The sequence below is a fragment of the Emydura macquarii genome, unplaced genomic scaffold (assembly GCF_026122565.2).
Source record: "Emydura macquarii macquarii isolate MOO-44397 ecotype Brisbane River unplaced genomic scaffold, CSIRO-AGI_Emac_v2 contig_3113, whole genome shotgun sequence".
In the NCBI taxonomy this organism is placed as follows: domain Eukaryota; kingdom Metazoa; phylum Chordata; order Testudines; family Chelidae; genus Emydura; species Emydura macquarii.
In genome coordinates, this window is record NW_027133250.1 from 5,665,420 (window position 1) to 5,685,986 (window position 20,567).

The following is a 20,567-nucleotide window of genomic DNA, read 5'->3' on the forward strand; positions in this document are numbered from 1 at the left end:
GACAAGAGGCGTCCCCTTTTGTGCCTCAGTTTCCCTGTCCATAAAACAAGGGTAATGACACCTCGCAGGGGACTAGTTCCTTATTTGACCTCAGAGCAGTGTGCAGATGCAGGGGAATATAATTATCCCCATTTTAGAGAGGGAGAAATGGAGGCATAGAGGTATGGAGAGAAGCAACTCTCCACAAACCACACTGGATCCCTGGTCCTGGGGCGCTCTGTGCTCCAGCAGGGACTGGAAACACCACGGAGAGCCCACTCCCTGCTCTGGGACAGGGGGGACAGAAAGCGTGACTCTCCAGGCCAGATGAGAGTGGGAATTGCTGTACTCTGCAATGAGGGAGGGAAAGGGGCCCCGGTAGTGTCTGGTTGCTCGACGGCACCCCCTATGGCTGATACGCAAGCAGCATGCAATGGGCTCTGCAGCCAGACCTTTTCGTTAGCCCTGCCTCGGAGGCCCTGGAGGAAGTGGGTCTGCGTGGGTGGGTCTGCCAGGCCCCCAGCAGAAGAAACGTTTCCTCCCGGACTTTGCTCAGGTGTCTCGCCGGCCGCCCTCCCTGGCCAGGATCCGAGCTGAGCTTTGCCTTCTGGTTAGTGTCCACCCCCGGAACGGCCCAGCTCCTCCCTGCCCGCGCTATTGGGGCAGAACGGGCGCCTCAACCGAGAGACAAGGGCCCAGGTTTTCCCAAGCTCCTGTGTGACCTCAGGCACCCAAGTGCCACTGAAAGTCAACGCCCTTTGGTGCCTCCTCAGCAGGGTGGGCTGGCTGGAGGCAGCAGGCATGAGAGTGTCCCTGGAAGAGCAGCCGTGGGGGAGATCCTATCTCATATTTTGGAGGCTGGCTCTCCACACCCTGTCCTTGCGCCAGCCTTCGCCCCAGGAAACACGACCCGATCAACTGGCGACATTTCACCCCCACTCGGCCCTGGGATACGTGATGACACACGGGGCGGGAGAGGAGAATCAGCCCCCAGCATCCGCCCAGAGCAGGGCTGCCGCCGGCCCTGCACCGTGCAGCAGCAGAGGGCTCTGGTCTCCAGGGTTGCCATTCCAGCACTAGATTTCTGATGTTCAATGAGCTGGCCAGGATATTGGCTTCTCAGTGGAGAAAATCCACAGGCAATACAGACAGTCCCCGGCCATCTCATCAGGCCCTCGGTGCAGCAAGTGGCTCCGGCTCCCAGCTGTGCTTGCATTCCCCCGATAAACAATTACCACTTGCTACAGCACAGTAAAGCCCCGTTGTCCAGCTGCAAGCGGGAGGCACTAGTTACAATCAGCTGGAATTCTCGCTAGTTTGGGTCTGCCCGATGTGCACCATGGAGTGCAGTGTCCGCCCCTTGTTCCGATATATGAAGGGGAAACAAATCCCCTAGATTTGCCCCATGACACTTTCAGCGGCTCACACTGCACAAAGCCAGCATCCGCTTTTGAACTGGTTCCTTTGAAGCACAGGACAATTTCGTGGCAGAAGGTGGCTGAGGCCAGGGCACTGGTCCCAATCTCAATGCTTGCAGCAGCCCGAGAGGCTGTTTTTAATGTAATTTTAGTGAATGTGATTTAAATATATATTTATTTATTTATTTATTTATATAGATCTATTATTCATGCAGCATTATACACATATATATATATATGAAATGCTGCATGAATAATAGATACAAATGGGAAACAATTTGGAAGATAGACTATCATTGCCTCCTGTAACTGAGAAAAGAAAGAGAGATATTATGTTGTTATAGCTATAAAAATGAGCAGAGGGCTCTAATTAGAAAGTTGTACTTAGAATCGTGAAATGTACTTAGAATTACCCACAAAACAGCAGACAAAGGGGGGGACCATCGCAGTTCAATGAGGCCAGCCGACAACTCTCCGACACCACTTCCTATAGAGAACTCAAAGGAGACCCCACACCACAATTCACCCATTAAATCCTCCTCCAAACAACTCCAAGAGAAATTCTACAACCTCATTCTCTATGAACCGACCCCAGGGACCTTCTGTATGCTTTCCAAGATACACAAACAAGGGAATCCAGGCAGACCGATCATACCTGGCCGTGGCACTCTTACGGAAGGAATGTCGGGACTCATAGAAATCATCCTCAAACCCCGCACCACACAAAAACCCAGCTTCCTCCAGGGCACAACTGACTTCCTCCAGAAATTCAGCAATATTAACAGCCTCTCACAGACCACCACCCTGCCGCCCTGGATGTCACCTCCTTATACACCAACCTCTCTCACAACGATGGCATCGCTGCCTGCCTCAAATATCTACAAGACAATGGACAGCCCTCAGGGGTCCACCCCAAACACGTCGCCAAACTCAGCCATTTCATCCTCACCCATCACAATTTTACATTCGACAACAAAGACTTTGTCCAAACTGCGGGAACAGTCGTGTGTACTTGACCGGCTCCCCAATATGCCAACCTCTTCATCAGCTGCCAGGATGAAGAGTGTTTGGACAAAAGCTCCACCAAACCCATGATACATCGATGATATTTTCATCTTCTGGGCAGCCAACCTAAAGTCCCTCCTCAACTTCTACTAGAGCTTCAACAACCACCTCCTGTCCATGAAACTCTCTCTGGAACACTCCTACACTAGCATCAACTTCTGGGACACCACAATCAACTTCAGCAATGGAACCCTACAGACAATTATACACAAGAAACCCATGCGCACATATCTCCACTGCTACAGTGATCCCTATCCCCCACACCACACCTTTCCAGATCCCTGGGTCCTACACATGCCTATCACAACATGTGGGGTACCTCATCCTCTGCACTAAATGCCCCAACAACAACTCTGTGGGTGAAACTAGACACTCACTGCGCTCTCGAACGAACTCACACAGACAAATGATAAAGGACAAAAACTCCCTCTCACCCGTGGGTGAGCACGTCTCACAAAGCGATCACTCCGTATCTGACCTATCAGGCCTCATCCTCAAAGGAAACCTGCACAACATCTTCAAAAGCTGTTGCCGCCTGGGACCTTAAAGTCATAACTTTGCTAGACACTAAAAATCAAGGACTGAACAGAGACACTGGATCTATGACTCATTACCACCATCTGTGACCCACTAACCGATCCCCTTAGCTTTTTCTTTTCTCCTTTCCCTCTCTGACCAGAGAGGTGTTAACGGGCCACTTCACCTGGAAAGGTCCCTTGAAATGTGTGTTTACTACTTACGCTAAACCATCGGTTGCACCTTGTATTTAGCTGTGACACTCGGAGCACATTTCCCAGACTTGAAGAAGAGCCCCGTGTAAACTCGAAAGTTCGTCTCTCTCACCAAGGGAAGTTGGTCCAAAAAAAGATATTGCCTCCCCCACCTTGTCTCTCTTAGAACATGCAAAGGAATGGAGGAGTGAGGATTGGGAGAAGAGGAAAGATAGAATCAATTGACCTAGGAATTGTTGCCATCTTTACAGACCGTCACTGAACCTCCTAGAACCCCTGTGAAGCTGGGATCAGCCCTATTTTGCAGATGAGAAAACTGAGGCACAGAGTTTGATACTAACATTTGGCCCCTGATTCAGCAGGGCCGCTGTCCTGAGCGCCCAGCTTCAGCTGTCTCAGCCCTGATTTTCAGAGGTGCCGTGTGCTCCTGAAGTCCAAGTGCTGGGCCCACTTGAAAACCAGGCCCAAGACGTCTCATACCGAGCACCCAGCAATGTAGACAGCCACAGAGCAGAGGCCACGCAGGCATCGAAGTGACTTGTCTGAGGTCCTGCAGTACATCAGTGGGGCAGCAGGGACCAGCACCCAGTGGTGTACCGAGGGGCAGGGGGGTGGAAGAGGGCCAGGCCCAAGGGCACCGGCCGTGGAGGAGGAGCCGCCTCCCACTGATATCCCTGGTGACGCGCCAAGCCGGCCCCTCCGCCCAGATGCTGGACGCAATGGGGGAGCCATGGGGACCCCCCAGTGGTGGCAGCGACCCACGGGGGCGGGTCTGTGGACCCATTTCTCACCCTCCCACCATTGTGGGGGCATCGGGGGCAGCGGCAGTGGTGTACCGAGGGGACCATGCCCCTGGACACCGGCTTGGGGGGGTCACCGACCGGGCCGTCCTCCTCGGAGCTGACATCCCCTGCAGCCGCGCCGACCTGGCACCTCCGGCGGGGAGCGGCAGTGGTACAGCACCCGGGGACCCTGGGACTCAGTACAGCACTGAGTCCCAGCCCTGGCAGGGATGTGCGTCGGGACGGCTGGGCTCTGTGTGACCTTGGACCTGTCTCTTGACCCCCCCAGCAAAACAGCAGCGAGGCAGCTGGGAAAGAGTGTGGTATTTAATTGCCCTGAAGACATCCCCCCCGTGGATTCATTTTGCTGTTACTTTGTAGCTGGTGAATTTAGTTTGGGGGGGAGGGGCTCGCCGCGCTGCTCTGTCCCGTTCCTAATAAACGTGGCAGCAGCACGTGGCATCTTTCCCCCTGCAATTCCTGCTGGGATGCAATTTAATGAAGTGCTGGATTTGTTAATTGCATTCTTGCCCTCGGCGGGCCTGTCCAGACGAACGTGTTAATTAACCTGAATTGTAACCAAGTCGGCTGGGAAGCTGGGAGCCGGCTGGCCCGAGTCAGAACAAACCACCATCTATCTGATCACATCCAGGGTGATCTGGGAGGGCGACAGCGGGGTTCCTCACTCGCTGCAGGTGTATCTCTGCCTGCACCACCCACCGCCCCTTCCTGGGCACCGCTCTGCCTAACACCCCCGGACTGTGCTGCAGGGAGCCCACGTGTCTCCTGGCACCAAGGGGGCCTCATGCACTGGCCCATGCTGTGCCGTGTCAGTTCCAGGAGCTCCGTCTCCGCCCACGTCCGCTGTGAGGGTATTGGTGTGCTGCGGGCACCCTGGGAGAAGAGGGCGACTTTGGTGAGCACTCAGGAAGACTGAATGCATCAGCCAGACTTAGAATCAGGACTGGAAAGGGCCTCGCGAGGTCCAGGATCCACCTCCTGGATGGAGCCCCCTACTCCAGTCCCCTGCACTCATGGTAGGACCAAGCATTATCTAGACCCTCCCTGACGGGTGTTTAGCAAACCTGCTCTTAAAAATCTCCAATGATGGAAATTCCACAACCTGCCTAGGCAATTTATTCCAGTGCTTAACTACCCTGACAGGAAGTTTTTCCTAAAGTCCGACCTAAACCGCCCTTGCTGCAATTTAAGCCCACTGCTTCTTGTCCTGTCCTCAGAGGTTAATAAGAACAATTTACTTCCCTCCTCCTTGTAACAACCTTTTATGTACTTGAAAACTGTTATCCTGTCCCCCTCAGTCTTCTCTTCTCCAGACAAACCCAATTTTTTCAATCTTCCCTCACAGGTTGTGTTTTCTAGATCTTTAATCATTTGTGTTGCTCTTCTCTGGACTTTCTCCAGTTTGTCCATGTCTTTTCTGAAATGTGGTGCCCAGAACTGGACACAATACTCCAGGTGAGACCTAATCAGTGCAGAGCAGAGTGGAAGAATTACTACTCCTGTCTTGCTTACGACACTCCTGCTAATACAGCCCAGAATCATGTTTGCTTTTTTTTGCAACAGTGTTACACTATTGACATATTTAACTTGTGATCCACTAGGACCCACAGATCCCTTTCTGCAGTACTCCTTCCTAGGCAGTCATTGCCCATTTTGTTCATGTGTAACTGATTGTTCCTTCCCAAGTGGAGCACTTTGCATTGCATTTCATCCTGTTTACCTCAGACCGTTTCTCCAGTTTGTCCAGATCATTTTAAATTTTTATCCTATTCTCCAAAGCACTTGCAATCCCTCCCAGCTTGGTATTGTCTGCAAACTTTAGAAGTGTACTCTCTATGCCATTAGCTAAATCGTTGATGAAAATACTGAACAGACTGGGGGGGAACCTCACTCGTTATGCCCTTCCAGCTTGACTGTGAACCACTGATAATTACTCTCTGGGAACAGTTTTCCAACCAGTTTTGCACCCACCTTATAGTAGCTCCATCTAGATTGTTTTGCCCTAGTTTGTTTATCATGCGAGACAGCATCAAAAGCCTTACTAAAGTCAAGGTATGCCACATCTACCACTGCCCCGCCCCCTGTAATCTACAAGGCTTGATGCCCTGTCAAAGAAAGCTGTCAGGTTGGTTTGACACCATTTGTTCTTGACAAATCCATGCTGATGGTTATTTATCACTTTATTATCTTCTAGGCATTTGCAAATTGATTGCTTAATTATTTGCTCCATTATCTTTCTGGGTCCTGAAGTGAAGCTGACTGGTCTGTAATTCCCCGGGTTGTCCTTATTCCCCTTTTTATAACTTGGACCTTTAAATGTTCCTTCTCCACACACCCTGCCGCTGGTGTCTCACAGTGCTCCTCACAACCCAGCCCACGGGAGGACTGCCATCTTCCCTCCCCTGAAAGCTAATCTGGGAGAAGATCTCTCAGCTACGATCGCCAGGGCCTCCCACCTCAATGCCCCCTTACAATAGACTTGTGGCCCCTGGAGGGGGCGGTAAGGAGCTGGGGTCACTCAGGATTCTGAGCCCTGTGTAGGGAAACTGAGGAATCAGCTGACGGGATGGGGGAAGTTAGTTCTCTCTCAAGGCGGCCTGCAGCAATCCAAGGCAACGGCTGCCATGCTGTGGGCCAGGGAGAGCAGCGAAGCATCCATCCATCTCTAAGCCGTGACGCTTCCTGCTGCGAGAGGCAGAGGCTTGGATGACCAACTAGACCCAAGCAGCTCCCCACAGGCCCAGCCTTCTACTGGCACCTTTGCATACGAAAGAGACCCCCTGTGATGCACGTGAGGCGCATCGGGATGGAGGGACCAGTTCTCTTTGGCTCCATGCCAGCCGGGAGGAAATCATGGGGGGGGCTGACTTCAGAAGGGGAGGATAAGCTCGGAACCAGTTCAGCCTCTTGGGCCTGCTAGATGGGGACATCAGGTTTCCAACCCCCGGCAGACCCAGAAATTTGGGCAGGATTTAGTTCAAACATTTTTCACCCAAGCTCAGTGGAAGGTTTCAGCCTCTCTCCAGCTCAGACAGTTCCCCCCTAGCTCTGGCTCTTTGGGGCTGGAGTGGCCTGAAAGCAATCCTAACTCCTGTTCCCATCTTGGAAATGCCTTAGCAGCCAATGCCCATGGAGCAGGCTCCCCGACCTCGCATCCCTGCCCTGGGGAAGAACGGCTTCTCTGGGATTCAAACTCCATCACTCTTCTGTCCAGCACATTAGGAACACGCCAAGCGCTTGCTGAAGGTGAGTGGAGTGCAGCCAGTTTGGTTTGTGAGGTTTACCTGAACGCCAGTTGCTCTTTTGATCTGCATGGGATTTGCATGCACGCTGGCGCGCACACACGTGAGGTTTCACAAGCACCCATCCATTCTGCCCAGCTCTGCCAGCCACCTCTGTTATAGCCACTAAAAATGTGATTGGACTTCTCCACATCCCTTCCGCCCAAAGCAATGCACAAGTTCTGTAAACTCAGTCCTTTCACTCACAGGGGAGGCAGCCATTTCTGGGGTGGAGCACAGTAGCTGTTTAACAGTGCATGGCAATGCTGTGCAGGATTGGAAGTCAGGAAGAAACCCATCCCCTGTCAGGGGTGCTGGAACAACATTTATAGTGAGAGTGCTGGAAGCCATTGAACCAAACCGTAAACGCTATCTCGGATGGAAGCCATGCATTTGGTGGCAATTACTACTTCAAGCCAAGGGGTGCTACTGCACCCCTAGTTCCAGGGCCCCTGTCTCCTGTTGAAATTGCCATGGATGCATCCTAGAAAGAGCACGCCTCAGGGTCTGAACACACGCAGCGGTGGCCCCTTGTTTCCCTTTACCCACCAATGGCGAGAGAACGGGGTTTCTGGGAAGTGCGAGACAATGCTTGGAGAGTAGAAAACTAGAATCACAGGGGCTGAGCTCTCCACACGCCAGGGTAAAAAGACCAGGTGAGATTTGCACCATGCCACCTTATGGATTCTTTTCCTTTTAGTCAGCGATGGGGGAGGGCAATGAACAGCTCCCAGGATCAGGCCCTAAAAGCACAGCAATGCACCGCCATCTCTCCCTCTTTTGCCGTGTCCTCTCCCCAACTCATCTTCTCCCCTCGTCGCTGCTGTGGTCAGCACATTTGGCTGCCGGCACCAAGGAAAGCGATCGAGTTAAAATGAAGTAATCACTCTTTAAGGATAGTCATTTACAGGAAAAATATAGGCCTCTCGCTGATTGCAAATGGCCTGGTCTCCGCAACGCTCACTTCCCTGAGACAGATAAATGTTTTCAACCACAGGGTGTGTGATTACAGACCTCCCGGAGCGAAGCACCGTCGCGCAGCCGTGCCCAGCCCCGCTGCAGAGATGGCATTAGCATTTGGTTAAGTGCTGTCCCCCTCCCCTGGGCCTCTTTCCACAGACAAATGTTCCTGCAGGAGGTTCCATATGGTGGAGGGGCGGCTGGCAACCTGCAGTCTGGGCACAGATTTAACAGGCAGGGGCGGGGAAGCCCCCAGCTCGACATATTCAGACTCCTCTCCAGGACCAGGGCTCTGAGGGTTTTAAAGGGAGACGGGCGCAGGAGGCTGGATTATTGTGAACTCTCATCTGTCCAGATTCAGTTGAGTTGGGTTCAGAGTCAAACGCCAAAGCCGTGGCCGTTTCAGATCCGGGTTCCCTCTTCTCCACATCCCCAGCATGCTGGAGGGGTGGGACAAGCAGAGCTGCTCTGCGCCCGTCTCCGCAATGGGCAAACCGGAGCAGGGCTGCAAAAGCTTCATTGGCCATGTTTGGGGGCCGCCCTGCGGAGAGACCTGTGGGAGGAGGGTCTCCAAGCTGCCAATTCTTGTCTGCGAGGCACCTCCCCGTCACCTCTGTCACTGAACAGCCATCCTGCCTTCCATGCAACCTGCAAACCAGCAGCCTTCGCCTTGCCTTCAGTGGGGAAGGAGGCGGTTTTAGCTGGAGGTGTGCAGGGCTGGCTGGACTAAGGGAGATGTGGCTTCAGTCCTGTGTCTCTCCAGAATCTCCCCCATGCTTCCCAGGACAGGCTGCCACTGCTGCAGTCCCATCCCTCTGCACAGCATGGAGGTCCAAGGCAAATTGCCAAGAAGATGGACTTTCTGATGGGTAGTGGAGAACAAATACTTTCCGTCTCCTGTTTATTGATTTACATCGTGCCTTTCACAGACACTGAGGTGTGCTGCAGACTTGCACACTAGGAGCAGGTTGGTTGCATTTCACTTCCCCACCACCAGAATGCAGCTGCCTCTGGGGTGGAATGCAGCAGCAGTTTACACCCATGCACACCAATACTTTAGGGCAGGAAGTGAAAATGAACATTGCATCCAGGGAATCTAGCTAAGCGGAATACACTCCCCAAGCTGGGATCTGGCCAGCCCGCTGAGAGCTAACAGCTCTACTATTTTAAAAGAGATCTTCAGTGACAGATCAGGGCCTCAGTTTTACCTCTCTTAGGCAGAACACAGTCCCTTGACACCAAGGCAGGGCATCCTGGCCCACAAAGAAGAACGCCACCTACAGAATCCCCCGCTCCTTTTCCAACAGCACCTAGCTCCCATCTAGAGACGGACCAGGTCCAACCCAGCTCAGCTATTAGACACTGATAAGAGTATAGCCCCAGGCAGAACGGCGCAGGAGGCCAGTGGAAGGATGCTCCAGAGGTTAGAGCAGAAGACTGAGACAGATGAGCTGTGGGGTCAAATCTTTGTTCTACCACAAACTCCTTGTGCCTGGTTGGTTATGGATTTTTTTTTTTTTAAACAACAACAAATCTACGCTGTATAAGCCCCCGTGTAAACACAGTTATATTAGCAGCGAAGTGCTTCTGCTGGTACAGATCATGTCTCTCAGGGAACAGGTGTAAGCTCTGCCAGGAGAGGCAGTTTTATGCCAGCAGAAGCTGTGTCTCCACTAGGAGGCTTTGCTGGTATAGCTATGCCAGTATCATTATGCCCGCCAAACGTTTCTAGTGTGGACAAGGAGTGTGTCTACACTACAGTGGCCCAGTTACAGTGCTGCAGCATAGCTGTACATCTACAGAACGGGGCTGTCTGTCAATGCAGTTAATCCACTTCTCTGAAAAGCGGTAGCTAGGCTGATGGAAGAATTCTTCCGTCGATCTAGCCGTGTCCACACCGGGGGTTAGGGTTGACCAAACCACAGCACTCGGGTGTGAAATTTTTCACATGCTGAATGACATAGCTAGGTTGATCTAGTTGTTAAGTGTAGACCAGGGAGGCCAAGGCTTTCGGCTCTGTGCCTCAGTTTCCCATATTTAAAAGGGGGATAATGGCACTTCCTGACTTCCCAGAGGTGCTGTGAAGAGAAATACACTGACGATCGGGAGGTGCTAGGGTAACGGGAGCTGTGCGAGCACCTAGGAGAGACAGAAGGGAATTGGGACGTCCAATAGCACAAGTTGTTTAACACCGGACAGACCAGTAGGGAAATACACCTCGGGGGAAACCCTCCATTGCCCCGGGGCTGGACTGGGTGACCTCTCCTCTGTGATGCTGGGAAGATAACAAGACACAGACATCTCTTTCCCAGGTTCCTCTTCCTGCTCCCGTCACCAGCTGCTCAGGTCGGCTTCCTTTTCCCTTGCAGGGTGCAAGTGGCTGAATGGTTCCTGCACTTGTCACTTAAGTACAATGTCCCCAGCGGCGGGGAGAGGGGGGGTCCTTACAGTGTAGCTCCAAAGCAGGGGGTCTCTGACAGGCACAGCTGTACGGGAACAAGTCCTTCGCAGCCATGGATTTTTATCAGGTCGCCCATCCCTGTGGTCTCTGAACACCTCGGTGCTCTGAAATCCAAATGGAGACCACAGCATTCGCCGCTCCCTTTGGTACATATTGTGGCCCACTTTGGCCAATTCCCTGGCCACGTGAAGCTCTAGAACATAGGGCTGGATCAGCCCATCTACTCCAAAGTGTTATCCCTGACAATCACCAGAGCCAGACGTCTTGACGAAAGAACATTATACTGGACAACTATGCCACAACCTGCTCATGGGGGCAGTGTCTTCCTGACCCCAGCCAATTAGTGGCTTGTGCATGCCCTGAAGCATGAGAATTGGTCTCTAATATAACTATTGAGATCTCATTCCCTGCTCCATCTCTTCACCCACCCTACTGTGAGACTCAAGGGCAGCCTGAAAAGGAAGAGGCAATGGGATAAATCTATTCCTGATGTAACTCTGCCAGAGCCAACGAAGTGACACCCAGGGTGAACTCGGCTCAGTGCATTTTAGAAGCTTCTTTGCAAAGAGATGTAGACATTTGTAGAGCAGCCGAGCCTGTCCGCACTGTCTTCTCTCACTTCATTTACACAGTTACAGTTAGAAGTCTGTGTTTGTTGGTTAGAAGGCTGATGAATAAAATGCATTATCACCAGTCCAGGGCCCTACTGGCTACGCATCATGATGGCTGGAACTTCTCAGCTTGAAGGGACTGGAGGAGTCCCTTCTCTCTTTCCCATCACAGCTCCCATGTGATCAAATACAAACACTAGCCTGAACCCCACAGCTGCCCACAACTTCACAGCAGCAGTGAGGGTAGAACCCAGAACCAGCTGCTCCAAGAGCACAGGCCCCTCCCAGACCTAAAAGGGAATCTACATTCGCTATTAGCAGTATAGGGCATATGATGCACAGCTGAGCAGGTCTGACTCCATCTTGTAAAGGGTAGAGGTAGATATCCTAGCCAGTTAATTCTAATATGCACAGTGGATGGACATACAGTTTTGTGCGTGCACTAAATTATGACAAATATACTACAGTATCCCATAGCCATGATGCCAAATACTATAGCTTGCCTTAATGCTACTGTGGAATTCTTTTGTATGTAGCAGGGTCACGATACGCATCATACACCAGCCCTGCATGGCTACGGTTATTACAAAGTCCTGTATGTAGAGTCATAGGGTGAAATTCTAACCACGCTGAAATCAGTGGGAAAACGTCAATTGATTTCAATGAGCCACGATTTCACTGAACAATTCTAAGGCTAGAACTGGCCATTACAATCATCTACTCCAGTGGTTTTCAACCTTTTTTCATTTGCAGACCCCTAAAAAATTTCAACAAGAGGCGTCAACTTTGGACATCTCAGTCATAGTCTGAAAACCATAGGGCATAGTTGAAAACCATTGTTCTATGGTAATGGCAACCTTCCACGGACCCCTTGGACATAACCTACGGCCCCTCAAGTGCCCACGGACCATAGGCTAAAAAAACACTGAGCTAGTCTGACCCCCCTCTATAGCACGGGCCAGAGAATGTCATCCAGCAACGCCGGTATCAAGTTCACATCTCATGACTGAGCTGAGCATGTCTGTAGAAAGGCTTCCAATCTGGACTCAAATACATTCCATGGCTGTTTGCAAGTCGGCTTTCTGACTACATAAAAGTTTTCACAGAGAGTATCATAAAAAAGATTTCCGACAAAAATTCAAAACAGTTTTCAGCAGAGTTTTTTCTCCAATGAAAAGTCAAAATTTCCCCGGGGAATAACCACCCATTTTCAAAGCACTTCTGCTATATCCAGACTGTCTTCTTCTCTAAAACCTCCCATCTGAGGATCTCCAAGGCCTTTACAAAGAACAATCTAATCTTATAACCGCACAGGAAAGTAGGCAAATGAATATTATCCCATTTTACAGAGAGAGAAACTGAGGCAGAAAGCAACCTGCTTCTCAGCCAGGAGCCAAAGACTCCTGTCTCCTGGCTTCATACTTTAACCAGCAGACTGCCCTCCTCCAGACCAGAGAACAATACTGAGTCCATGCTCCAGAAGGTTTAAAATCAGATATAATCACCTTTCCCTCTGTCTCAGCCAAGCTTTGGATGTTAAACAGCAGCGGTGATTGGCCACAGACCATGTGGCTCCATTATGGAACACAGAGGGCAGCAAACTTTCAACTCAGCTGAGGCTGAACTTTCTCAGCCTCAAATTTTGCCTATTTCACGCATCTCCTGCAGAACAATTTCCTGTCCCTGAAGAACACACACACACACACACACACAGAAGAGAAGGACAAAAACTGGGGTTATATCCACTCCAGCCCTCAGCACCACAAAATGACAGACTAATTCGGATTCACTGTGTCTCCTTTCCTGAGCTGATATATTGGCCACCCTCTTGGGTTTCTATAGTGACTTTTCTCCATCACAATAACATCCTGCAAAGCTTCAAGGAAATTATCCTGCTCAATATCACATTGTTGCCTGCATTTCTTTAGAAGAATTTAAGCAATTTAAGTCCCATAATCTGTATCTTCTGGGTTCCCCTCCCCCCTCCTTCCTTTGTGTCAGGCTCTTTATGTTATATTTACACTCTATTACAATGCCATTCAGATCTTTATCTCTAATAGGACTCTGCTATTTTCTCAAATCGCCCTCCTTTTGTTAATACCAAAAATCCTTTTCCTTTTTAAAAGACAAGACAGATTATCTCATCTGGCCACTCTCTCCCCCTGACTGTCCACCCACAAGTGGTCAGGAGCCCCTTTCAGTGCTGCAACCACAAGTAATCAGGGCCATTAGATGAGTTATTGTAGCCGGAAAGGATGAAATTGCTCATCTGCTTTCATCTGTATAAACTTCTGGAGCCACCTGCATTCCTGTGCAAGGCGAAGAATGTGGGAAAGTCCCAAGGGGAATGGCTGGAAAGTTTTTATTTAAATTCTACAGGCCGGACTTGTTATGGCATTGCTCTAGTTTCATTCTGACAGAATGCCAGTGAAATCAATGGAGTTATACCAGTGGGAAACTGGAACATACCACTGTTATCTTAAATCCCCATCCATGAGTTGTTCATAGAGAATTCTTGGATGCTCAATCTCATGGCAACCAGGAAAGATGTGCCTCAATGTTGACAGTGTAAGTGGCTGTGGAATTTAAGGGGGCAATTTTGTATCCACAATTAACTGCAGAATTAACTGTGGGCCTCGCATTTAACAGTGAGGAATCAGAAGCACAATTTCCAGCAGAATTAATGGGAGTTTGCACATCTTGGAAAATCTCAGTCAAAATGTCAGACTATATGGCTGCCCCTGCAGACCAGTTTGACAATCATCTAGGGACCAATTCACCTCTTGACTGCACCCTGCGTTGCCATTTACACCTGTGCAAAGGGACATGCAATCAGAACTGCAACGCATTACACTGACTGCAGTGTTGTGTGTGACTAAACCCAAAATCCGCTACTCAGTAACTCGCAACTTCTTGAAGCGCAAATTGGCAGCGGCTTAACTACAGGTGATTTGAAACCCATTTAGTTAAACCAATGCAAAAGGGCAGGTGGACGCGGATTTCAGTTTAAACCAGGTTTTGTTTCTGTATCAGGGCGGCTCACCCCTTAATAGCTGGAGGGCGGGGCCAGCCAACCCTGATTGCTAGAGGAGGTATACCTGGGTGAGTAGCGGATTCCCTATAAGGAGCAGTAGGTAGATAGTGAGGGTGAGATATTCATGAGCAGAAACTGCTGCAGGGAGCAAGATTTGCTCTTACAGAGACTGACATGTGCCCCCAACTCCAGGAAAGAGGGCTGAGACCCCCTCCCCCAACTGAGGGGAGAGAGAGATTGAACTAGGGTTGGGGCCTGGAGGGCCAGTATACCTTTGAGGACTGAATAAAGTGGACTCCAGGTGGGGAAATGTTTTTGTTTCCTCTAGACTGTGGGGAGTTGGTTTGGGGAGCCTTGAAGAAGAGAAAAGCAGAGGCAGAAGGGAGCCCGGTGAAGAGGGGGTGGCTGACCCTGCTACACTTTGGGTTGGGCCAGGTCACGAAGGAACAGGTTCAAGCTAACACCAAAATAAGCCACCGTTAAACCACAATGAGTGTCCACGGGTCCCCAGAGGGGTTTGCGACCCTGTACATAAAGGGGTGCAGCTGTAAACGTAGCCAGGCCTTGGTCCAGAAATCCAAAAGGGGAACGGGCTCAGCAGAGCAGGACGGTTTCCACCATCGCTGCAATGCCTTTCACTGGCCAGGCCCGTGAGCTGTTGACAGGTACAGAGCCCCAGGCACTTCCTGCGGTAGAAGGAAGGTGTAGACTGGCAGCCCTTCAGGGCAGGGCCTCGGCTGCTCTGTTTGTACAGAGCCTGGCACACTAGGGCCCCACTTTTTACACACTACTGTCATGAACATGATTAATGATGTCCATTGGTAGGGAGTACAATAGGCTGGGAGAAGCTAAGCCTCCCCAAACAGCTGCTGCCGGAAGCTCCCGCTCTGCCCCCCATCCACCCCACCGCTAGGTCCCCTCCCCCCACTCGTGCCTCTTCACCCCCTCCCCCACCCGCCAATCATGCCTTTTTCCCTCTCCCCCAAGAGGTGCAAGCGACAGGCAGGGGAGTCCTCCGGGGAGGGGACCGAGCGGTTGTGGGGCCACAGTCCGAGCGCCAGGGCCCCTGGCCCACCTTTCCAAAGGCAGGAGTCACGTGCCGCCCACGATAATGTCACACATCCTCCGGTGTATGAAACTACGAGGCCATCCAGCCGCTGTAGACTTCCCCAGACTCTGCTACAAGTTGCTCCCTTAGCTTGAGTGCTGGCAGCCCGTGGTTTCAGAGCCCAAGATTTCCAGCCCCCGTACGACAGCGTCCGGCGTGTCTGGCTACCGAGTCAGCGTGTCGTACTCCGACGTGCAGGAGGCTGGCACGGGGCTAGTGGGGCCTAGGTGCCCACATTGTTCCATTTCCCTTGCTGCCCCGACTCATTCCACCAGCAGTGAGGGCTGTGAGATCTGGGTCGGGGCTTCACCGTTGCAGGGGAAGCAGGTGAGGGGTACAGCGCGTAGTCGCTTTCTAAACATCCCATCTGCCATGCTGTATTCATCGTCAGTTACCACCACACCCAGGTATCTGCTCTGCCAGCAGCAGCTCTGGAGAAGCAGTTAGCTATCCTACTGCCAGCTGGAGGCAGAGCGCCCTTTGAAAGCCATCTCTTAGGCAGAGCAGGATTCCTCATGTGATAACAGGCCGTTTGCTGATGTGCAGAGGCAGATAATAAAATAGAAGGCAGGAGAATAAGCCAAGAGATGCTTGACATGATACATACTGAGCCTTTACCTCCCACTCCGTCCAAGATCTAAATCAAGATTCCATGATGCAGCGCTTGCCTCTCATCCATTTCAATCTGAGTCGAGGCTTTGAAAATGACAAGAAACTCTCCAAGGCAGCAGCCGAGATTTAAAAGTAAAAAAAAAGCAACACTCTGGGATGTTATTAGGGCACTTCATATATATGCTGGATATATTTAAAGAGGACAGGAGCTGAGGAAATGACTAATGGTGGGTAATTCAGCGAAATAGAGTCTATATTCCTAGCAGGACAAATGTTCTCTTTCACAGGCGAGAAGGCATTATTTTAGCTCTGCTTATTGCTGTCATAGCCTGACCCTGCGCTAGCAATACCTGCTCCCAGCTCTTACCCCGACGGAAATAGGCAATGGCCGTTAATAGCAGAGATGCTCAAAGCATCTCTGTCCCCTAGATGATTAAACAAGCACAAGTTAAAGCCACAGATCTCAGTAGTGGACCTGTCCCGAGCAATCCCAGGACACAACAGCATGGCTGACCAGGTAGGACTGTCTGTGTATGGCCTAGGAAAGAAGTCAGCGAGTCCAGTCAACACAATATCCACTCATAACCAATAAATCAGGTTTTAAATCCTCATTTTCCAGTAAAAAGGAGGGCTAAGGGCCTGATTTTAAGTGATTTAGGTGCCCAACTCCCATGGAAATCAAGAGGAGCTAAGTGCTTAAATATCTTTACAAATCTGGCCTGAAGAACTCTAAGTTATCATAAGTGGTGGGGGTCTTAGTTTAGCATCTCATCCAAAAGATGAGACCACCAGCACCACCTCCCAGGGACCAAAGGCTGCCACCTCCTAGATCCCCAAAGCCAGGTCCAGCAGCACCCTGGTTATTCATTATTATTAACTCTCCTGTTCATTACGCTTGTGCCTAGGGATCCATCAGGAATGGGGCCCCCCGGCGCTAGGCCCTGTACTGGCACAGAGTAACAGTGTTCCTTGCAGACACGTCTCACTGGGGTATAAAGCTGCTACTCACCATGGAGCGCAACAAGCGAGCGTGCGGCTAATCAGTCCGAGAGCTGCATCAGCGTCATCGTCACCTCCAGAAACAGAGAGATTCCTGGGGCGAAACGGATGCCTCTGACCAACGCCACCGCCCCTCCCCAGGCTCACAGTGAAACACTCCCCGGACGGCTCCTGGTTCGGGCCTCAGTAACGGGACTGCCCCAATTAAGGGGAAGGTGTTTAAGGAGCATTAGTGATAGACGGGCAGAGATGTGGTTCGGTTTTCCCCTCCTCAGGCCCCAGAGAGGAGGCTTATTTAACACACCCCACGACGGGGTAGGGCTGAAGCAACATGAGGTCAGATGCTGCCGCTTGGCTTCTCAGTGCTCGACCGCACTAGCTCACCCAGAGCAAGCCAAGGGCCCAGTTCTGCAGCCCCTGGCGCAAGACAGCTCCTGGAAGGCACGGGGACGGCTCGTGGAAGTGAGGGCTACGCAGGCGAGGAAAGGTCTGCGAGACACCGCCCGAGCAGAGCTCTTGTGTCGCTTCCTCTCGCTAGGGGGGCTTCCTCCCTCCCAGCAAGCTGGACGTTGTGCCCAGGGTGGCAGAGCTGGGCACTCTGCTACAACCGTCGCTCTGGGCAAGCTGGCAAAGGGAAGGGCTTGAGAGAGCTCTCAAGGTGCACGGCACGCGGGACACACGGACACTGCGTGCTACAGGGCACGACCTCTTCGCAGCTGCTCCCCGGCTAAGAGCATTCCCTGCCCCTGGGCAGGAGAGAACCCCTCCGTCAGCCCAGAGTTCTGCGCTTGCATTTGCAATGGCAGCAAGTGAGCGGCCTTCAGGTTTTCCCTCCTGGCAGCCGAGCGCTGCCTGGGTGCCAGAGACCAAGAACCGGCTGGAGATTCGATCCCCCGGGGAAAGCTACAGCTCCGACTTTTAACCTATAACAAAAGAAATGTAAGATGGACACGAGATCCGTCCCTCTTGTCTAGAACTGGAAGGAGCCCCACCCCCAGCCAACCCCTGCACCCCCCTTTGGGGCAGCAAGGAGGGCAAGGTTTGCACTGGGCCCTTCCTCTGCGGCAAGGCTCCCCGTGTAGAGAACACAACCAGAAAGCTCCTTGCAGGTCCCCCCCTCTATCTGGAGCAGCTGAAGGGCTCAGGACAGCAAGGTGCTGAGTGCCCTTCATTCCCATGGACACCAGCAGGAGCGGAGGGTGCTCAGCATCTCACAGAATAAGGCCCAGCCACTGCTGCAGAAGAACAGGTTCTGAAATTACACAGGAGGCTGCGACTCAGCCTCCCGTGGCGACTGGCCGAACTAGGAGTGGAGCCTGCGGCTGGCCAACTTCCCGGCCGTGCCAAACCTCCCTGCTCTGGAAGGAGACAGACGTGCTCTGAGCAAGGGCTGCGGTTAAGGCACTAAACAATCCTGCTGCTGTGCGTGGCTCAACGAGACGTTTGCAGCCTCGCCCATCACTGTTTGGAACCCACCTCCCTCGAGTCCTCCTGCTTTTCCTCTCAGCCTGTCTGTAGGATGTTGTTTGGGGACATCCCCACCACCCCTCTGTAAGCAAGGGAGAGCACACATGGGTTAGGGTCTAAACTCAGCCCCTCCTGGGGGCGTCCCTTTATTCTTAACCTAATAAAACTCCAAGGCGAGGCGGCCTCACAGACCATAAGCTGAGCAGCCTCCAGACCTGGCTGCTTCCAAATGTTCTTCCTGCCACGACACCTCCTTCTGTCCCATTTGGCCTCTTTTATCTCCAGGATCTCAGCCTAGCCTGACTCTACTGTGACCCACCTGCTCTGACTGCCAGGGGGAGTCAGCAGAATAGCTCTGCACCTCCTCACAGCATCCTAGCACCTACCAACCATTGATACCCTCAGACAGCCTGTGACAATCACGCTGGCTCGGATGGTGCCATCCTGTCATCAGCAGGGGATCAAAATGGCTCTGGGTTCAGGTCTGTTTTAGATAAACACCAGAAAGTTTGGATGCTTTCCCCCAACCTCTTGGGGCAGAAATCTCACATCAGCAAACGGCTTGGTGAGATTCAGGTGCTGCCTGGGAGTACAGCCTCTCACACAGCACTACAGGATGTCCTCCTGCAGACCCAGAAAACACAAAGGAGCAATAACAGGGAGTGGGGAGAACTGTAATTCGCCAGACAGTTTAAAGGTCAGGCTTGGTGCCTGTTTGGGAGGAAGATTCAGGAGTAATTCTGGCCCAAGTTGCAAAACTCCCACTGGGCTCTGACTTCTAAACAACCCAGAGTTAAACACAGGACGTGAGTCAGAACTTCTGGGTTCTATTCCTGGCTGCCCCTGACTCCATGGGTATCCTCTGACAAATCACGGTGCTTCTGTTCCTTGCTTTCTGTAAAATGGGGATAGCGAGCTTTGCAAAATGCTTAGCGTTAGACAGATGAGAAATGCTGTGTAAGCGCAGAGTGGTGTTGTAGTTTGGAGCAGGAGTAATGGAGTCACCTGTAAAATTCAGACCCAGCTCTTGGTTCAGATACCCCCACCCCTCTTCACTCCAGCGTTCAGGGGTGATGGACTCCATCTCACACACCGTGGGGGGTGTCTTATTTTATCTATGCTGGTTTGTTCTTTCTCATGTCCTGCAAGGACTGTTGTAATATGGAAGAAAAGCATCAGAATGAGAAGCTGCAGAACTGGAATTCTGCATGCAACCACCTTTGTTCTGGGGGGGCTGGGGTGAAGTTGAGCGGTGTACAGGGGTGAGGGAGAAGGAATCAGGTTTGTGGATCCACATCTGCACCTGTGATTCAGGGAATCTCAGCATCCAGCCCCCTTCCTTGCAGGCAGGTCCCACCAGCAACAGCTCTGCTCAACCCAACAGTCACATCCCAAACTGCTGGTGCTGCCAGCTGGGAGTCCCGAACCCCGGTAAGGACAAGAACCATCCCTTGGGCTAACCTTTTATTATTGAATATTGATCTGGGGGGCAGGGAGGGGAGCAAGACTCACCATCCCCCAGCACCCACACACAACACAGCGTAGCATTGCAACAGCTCTGCCGCAGCTCCCCCACCTCCCTCTCCGGCCGATTCCAGCCATGGGACTGGTCCACCCAGCCAACCCACCCCAGAAGATCGACTCCTTCTGGGGTCGCAGTCTGGATAAGCACAACCTGAAGGAATCTACAACGCAGCCAGGCTCAACATCCAATCCTTCCTCTCAGGCAGGCTCTGGTCAACCCAGCAATCCAGTCCATGCCCGCCAACCCACCTGCAAAGGGTGCCGGCCGGCCAGCCAGCCACAGCCAGCACCCGGACCTCAGCCACGAAGCCTTCAACTGCTGCACTCTTCATCTCTTCAGTCCCATGCTCTGTGGAGGTGTAGCTGGGCTAACTGAACAGGGCTGACTGGCCCCAGACCTCCGGAGTCTTACGGGACAGGCCTTTCTGGTCTTCTTTGGCCCATATAAGGAAGCAACAAAAAATGGTAATCCATTATTGGTTCTTCTTTTACACGTCACCTTTTCAAAATATAT

The 20,567-nt window shown here is 51.9% G+C and overlaps 1 long non-coding RNA gene across 1 annotated transcript; it reads left to right on the forward strand.

Moving 5' to 3' along the window:
• Positions 1 to 14,462: 14,462 nt before the first annotated feature.
• Positions 14,463 to 18,417, forward strand: LOC137141691 (uncharacterized). The gene is made up of 2 exons (XR_010916709.1): positions 14,463 to 14,644; positions 16,969 to 18,417. It is a non-coding gene; the product is annotated as an uncharacterized lncRNA (long non-coding RNA).
• The last annotated feature ends 2,150 nt before the right edge of the window (positions 18,418 to 20,567 follow it).